The sequence below is a fragment of the Canis lupus genome, chromosome 7 (assembly GCF_003254725.2).
Source record: "Canis lupus dingo isolate Sandy chromosome 7, ASM325472v2, whole genome shotgun sequence".
Lineage (NCBI taxonomy): Eukaryota > Metazoa > Chordata > Mammalia > Carnivora > Canidae > Canis > Canis lupus.
The window spans coordinates 29,921,350-29,928,043 of NC_064249.1; positions in this window are offsets into that span (position 1 = coordinate 29,921,350).

Below are 6,694 nucleotides of genomic sequence, written 5' to 3' on the forward strand. Positions count from 1 at the left end.
ACAGAAGTTAGGATAACAAGGACATAAAGAATATAACTCAATCTAATAGACAAATATAGAATACTCTACCCAAAAACAACAGCATTCTTCCCAAGTACACATGGGACGTCTTCTACAATAGAACATATGTTAGGCCATGAATTCTCAATAGATTTTAAAATAAATTTTAAAAATAAAAATCTGGGGCAGCCCGGGTGGCTTAGCGGTTTAGCGCTGCCTTCAGCCCAGGGCCTGATCCAGGAGACCCGGGATCGAGTCCCACGTCGGGCTCCCTGCATGGAGCCTGCTTCTCCCTTCACCTGTGTCTCTGCCTCTCTCTCTCTCTCTCTCTCTCTCTCTCTGTCTCTCATGAATAAATAAATAAAATATTTTTAAAAAATAAAATAATAAAAATAAAAATAAAAATATATTTTTTAAAATTTATTAAGATAAAATACGAAGTATCTTCTCACCTCAGTGGAACGAAATTAGAAATCAGTAACATAAAGAAAATGAGAAAACTCACAAAACTGTCAAAATTAAACACACTTTTAAACAACTAATGGATCAAAGAATAAATCACAAAGGAAATTAGAAAATACTTAGAGATGAATGAAAACAAAAACACAATATACCAAAATTCATGGTATGCAGCAAAAGTGCTAAGGGGAAATGTATAGCTATAAATGTTTATATTAAAAAACCATGAAAGATCTCAAATCAACAACTTTACAGCTTAAGGAACTAGAAAAAATATCAACCTAAACCCAAAGCTAGGAAAAGGAAGGAAATAAAGATTGGAACAGAAATAAATGAAATAGAGAAAAGAAAAAGAAAGGGGAAAATCAATGAAAAAAGTTGGTTCTTTGAAAAGATTAACAAAACTCACAAACTATTTACCAGATGAAATAAGAAAAAAGACTTAAATTACTAAGAGCAGAAATCAAAATAGGACATTACTACCAATCCCACAGAAATAAAAAGAATTATGAACATACTATGCTATGCACAATTATATGCAAAAAATAGGACAATCTAAGTGGACAAATTTCTAAAAACAAAAAACCTACCAAAACTAAACCATGAAGAAATAAAAAAATCTGAATAGACTATTAACTAATAAGAAGATAGAATCAGTATTCAAAAATCTGCTATGGGTGTCTGGGTGGCTCAGTCGGTTGAGCATCTGACTCCTGAATTAGGCTCAGGTCATGATCTTGGGGTCATATTGAGCCCTGCATCAGGCTCCCCACTCAGCAAGGAGTCTGATTCTCTTCCTCAACTTCTCCCTCCGCCCCTTCTCTCACTCACTTGCTCTCTAAAATAAATAAATCTTTAAAAGAAAATATCTCCTTCCAAAAGAAGTCCTGGACCTAATGACTTTACTGGTGAGTTCTATGAATCATTTAAAGAATTAATCCCTCAAAAATTTTTCCAAAAACTTGAAGAGGGGGATCCCTGGGTGGCTCTGTGGTTTAGCTCCTGCCTAGGATGTGATTCCTGGAGTCCCGGGATTGAGTCCCATGTCAGGCTCCCTGCATGGGGCCTGCTTCTCCCTCTGCCTGTGTCTCTGCCTCTCTCTCTCTCTCTCTCTCTCTCTCTGTGTGTGTCTCATGAATAAATAATATCTTTAAAAAAAAACAAAAAACTTGAAGAGAAGGATGACTTCCTAATTCATTCTGTAAAGCCAAAGACACTAAAAGAGGAAACTACAGACCATTATCCCTTATGAACATCATTGCAAAAAAAACCTCCACAAAATACTAATAAACTGAATTTAGCAGCATATTAAAAGGATGAATTTAGCAGCATATTAAAAGGATGACACACCATAACCAAATGGGATTATTACTTGATTCAAGATGGCTCATCATAGGAAAATCAATCAGTATAATACACCACATTAACAGAATGAAGGCAAAAAAAAACCAAAACACATGATCATCACAATTGATGCAGAAAAGGCATCTGACAAAATTCAACACCTTTTCATAATAAAAACGCTCAGTAACTAGAAATAGAAGGAAACAATCTCAGTATAAAAGTTGCATATGAAAAATCCACAGCTAACATACTCAATGGGACAAATCTGAAAGCATTTCCTCTAAGATCATGAACAAAAAGGAGGCATGCCCACTTCTATCCAGAACAATTGGACAAGAAAGAGAAATAAATAGCATCCAAACTGAAAAGGAGGAAGTAAAATTGTCCTTGTTTGCAGATATGATCTTACATGTAGAACCTAAAGATGTGACACACACAAGACCTGTTACAGCTAATAAATGAATCCAAGTAACAGGGTACAAAGTCAACACGCAAAAATCAGTTGCATTTCTATACAGTAACAATGAACATTCTGAACAGGAAATTATAAAACCAACTCCATTTATAATAGTATCAAAAAGAACAAAATATTTAGAAATTAACCTAACCAAGGAGGTGAGAGACTTGTACAATGAAAACCACAAAACATTGCTGAAAGAAATTAAAGATATAAATGAATGGAAATATATCCTATGTACACTGATTAGAAGTCTTGATAAGATGAAGACAGACACATAGCCCAATGGAATGGCATAAAGAGCCTAGAGATAAAACCTCACATATGTGGTCAAATGATCTTTAACAAGGATGCCAAGACCATTCAATAGTGAAAGGACAGTCTTTTCAACAAATGGTGCTAAGAAAACCAGATAATCATATGCAAAAGAACGAAGTTGAATCTTTACTTAACACAATATAATAATTAACCAAAAATAGATCAAAGACCTAATTACAAGACCTAAAACTATAAAATTCCTAGAAGAAAACATGAGGCAAAATTTCACATTAGATAATGATATGAACATACTTAATACCACTGAACTATACATGTAAAAAAATGATTAAGATGGTAAATTTTGTTATCCATATTTTACAATTTTTCTAAATAGCAAAAATTACATATGTGGGTGATGAAATTCTAAAGAGTTTTACTTTCTATGTGTCTGTCTTCAACTTATCAAGACTTCTAATCAGTGTACATGGGATATATTTCCATTCATTTATGTCTTTAATTTCAGCAATGTTTTGTGGTTTTCATTGTAAAAAATAATTGCAAACCATATATTTGACACATGGTTAATATCCAAAATCTATAAAGAACTCAAAGAATTCAATAACAAAACCACAAGAAATCCAATTAAAACTCCAATTAAAAAGTACTCTAATTAAAAATCCAATTAAAAGTCAAAAAATCCAACAAAAGGCCAATTTCCAAAATTATTCAAGCAGCCAGCAGGTACATGAAAAGATGGTTAACCATCACTAATCATTAGGGAAACGCAAATCAAAACCACAATGAGATACCACTTCACATCTATTAAAATGGCTCTGATCACAAAGATAAGAACAGGTGTCAGCATGGTTGTGGAAAACAGGGAATGTTATGCACTGTTGATGGGAATATAAGTTGGTACAGCCACTGTGGAAAACAGTATGGAGTTTCCTTAAAAAACTAAACATGGAAAAAAATAACTAAACATGGAATTATCATATGATCCAGTAATTCCACTTCTGAGAATTAAAATCCCAGGAAACAAAAGCTTTGTCAAAGAAATATCTGCACCCCCAAGTTCATTAGAGCATTATTTACAATAGCCAAGATAGGGAAATAACCCAAGCACCCATCAATGGATGAACAGATTAAAAAAAAAAAAAACATGGCATAAAGACACAACAGAATACTATTCACCCATAAGAAAGAAAACCCTGCCATTTGTGACATGAGTGAGCCTTGAGGACATTGTGCTAAGTAAAATCAGTCAGAGAAAGCCTGTATGTCACACATATACGTGGAATCTAAAAACAAATTCAGGGACACCCAGGTGGCTCAGTGGTTGAGCATCTGCCTTTGCTCAAGGTGTGATCCCAGGTCCAGGATCAAGTCCCACATCAGGATCCCTGTAGGGAGCGGGCTTCTCCCCGCTGTGTCTCTACCTCTCTCTCTCATAAATAGACAAATAAAAAATATTTACAAAAAAAACAAATTCATAGAAAAAGATCAGATTTGTGGTTGTGTTGCCAGAAGTGGGCGTGAGAGGCGGGAGTAGGAAGGCAGTCAGAAGGCACCACCTTTCAGTTCTAAATACAAACAGGAGATGTAACATCCAACATGATGACTATAGTTAACACACTAAGAGTAGATTCTAAAAGTTCTCATCACAAGAAAAAAAACATATGTACCTTTTTTGGTGTATCTATAGCTGATGGGGTAATCATTTATAATACATGTAAGTGAAATCGTGATGCTGTACACCTTAAACTTACCGTTCTGTATGTCAATTAACTCTCAAAAAAACTGAAAGGAAATAACTCCAAAGAAAACCAAGGCAGTGGCACTATAAAGGCAGGACAGTGGAATCCTTATGAAGGAGGGACACAGGAAGTCTAAGGGAACGCTGGGATGCTGGCCATGCTCTATTCCTTGACTTGGGTGCCAGTTACACCATCACTTTGAGAGCATTCATTGAGCTGTACATTTTTGTGTTTTGTATTTTATTTTGCTTCATCTTATTTTTTTATGTTTAAAATTTTTTAGACTAATAGAATGGAAAAGCCAGTTAAATCCACATTATAATTTACATGTCTCTCTTAATAATTGATAGAAGTAGACAAAATCAGTATGGTTAGAACCTGAACATCACTGTCAACCAATTTGGTATTTCTAGAACACTTCACTCAACTGCTGAATACACATTCTTTTCAAATACACACGGAGGGGACAGCCCCAGTGGGCCAGCGGTTTAGCACCGCCTTCAGCCCAGGGAGTGATCCTGTAAACCCTGGATTGAGTCCCAGGAGTCCCACGTTGGGTTCCCTGCAGGGAGCCTGCTTCTCCCTCTACCTGTGTCTCTGCCTCTCTCTGTGTGTCTCTCATGAATGAATGAATGAATAAATAAATAAATAAATAAATCTTAAAAAAAAAACACACACACACGGAGTATCTACTAAAACAGACTATATACTGGGTCTAAGACAAGTCCCAAATAAATTATTTAAAATAAAAAAAGAATATGTTCTCTAACTACAACCAAATTAAATTATAAACCAGTAACATACCTGGAAAATCCTCAAACATTTGAAAATTAAACATACATCTAAGTAATCAATGGATCAAAGAAGAAATCGCAAGAAAATAAAGTATTTTGCACTGGGGCAGGCCATGTTTGGGAGGGGCAGGAGGGGGTGGAGATGGGGTGGGAGGTAGAAGTAGGAAGTGGGGAAAAGCAGGGAGGAGAGGCAGGAGAGGTGAGGAGATGGTAAGGGAGAAGGTGGTGAAGGCAGTGGCAGTGCAGGCGGGCGGGGGAAAGGGGGAGACTAGGGAAGATGGGGTGGTGGGCTGGGATTAAGGAGGCAGTCCAGAGGTGGATGGTATTTTGAACTTTATTAAAACAAAAACACAACATATCAAAATTTGTGAGATGCAATTAAAGCTACACTTGGAAGGAAATTTCTAGAATTATATCAGAAAAGATCTAAAATCAGTTATTTAAGCTCCCACCTTAAAAAGCTAGAGGATTTAAGTTAAACCCAAAGTTAGTATAAGGAAAAACATAATAAAGGTAAGAAATCAATTAAATTTTAAAAAAAAGACAATCAGTAGTGAAAACCAATGAAATCAAAGGTTTATTATAAAATATAACACACCATATTAGTGCACATACACAAAAGCACAGCATAATGATTTACCAGAATGAATACCTAGTAAGTACCACTTGATCAAGAAATAGGGGACACCTGAGTGCTCAGTGGTTGAGTGCCTGCCTTCGGTTCAGGTCGTGATCCCGGGGTCCTGGGATCAAGTCCTGCATCGGGATCCCCACAGGGAGCCTGCTTCTCCCTCTGCCTGTGTCTCTGCCTCTCTCTGTGTATCTCTCATGAATAAATAAATAAATCTTAAAAAAGAAAGGAAAGAAAAGAGAAAAGAAAGAAAAAAGAAAAAAAAGAAAAGAAAGAAAAGAAAAAAGAAAAGAGAAGAAAAGAAAAAGAAGAAAAGAAAAGAAAGAAAAGAAAGAAAAGAAAAGAAAAGAAAAGAAAAGAAAAGAAAAGAAAAGAAAAGAAAAGAAAAGAAAAGAAAATAGGACCAGGGCACCTGGGTGGCTCAGTCAGTCCAGTGTCCAACTTGATTTTGGCTCAGGTCATGATCTCAGAGCCATGAGATCAAGCCCTGTGTCAGGCTCTGCCCTGAGTGTGAAACCTACTTGATTCTTGCTCACTCTCAACCTCTGACCCTCCCCACCCACTTGAGTGCTCACTCTCTCTCAAAAAAAGAAAGAAAGGAAAAGAAAGAAAAGAAAAGAAAGAAAGAAAAGAAAAGAAAGAAAAGAAAAGAAAAGAAAAGAAAAGAAAAGGAGAAAAGAAAAGAAAGAAAAGAAAAGAAAAGAAAGAAACAAACAATAGGACAACCAGCACGCAGAGTCCCCTTTCACACTGTGTCCCTTCCCAATTACTAACCTCTCCATACCCCCAAAGTCTTCACTACCTTTGTGCAAACGTCCTACTTTTCAGTATAATTTTATCACCTAAAAATGCATCTTTAGTCTAGAATTGGGTTTTACCTATTTTTTGACTTATATGATAATACAGTATATATTAGATGTATTTGTTGGCTGTTCATATACTTTTATCTGCTCAAATCTTTTTAACTAGTTTGTCTTTGAAACGATCAATAAAA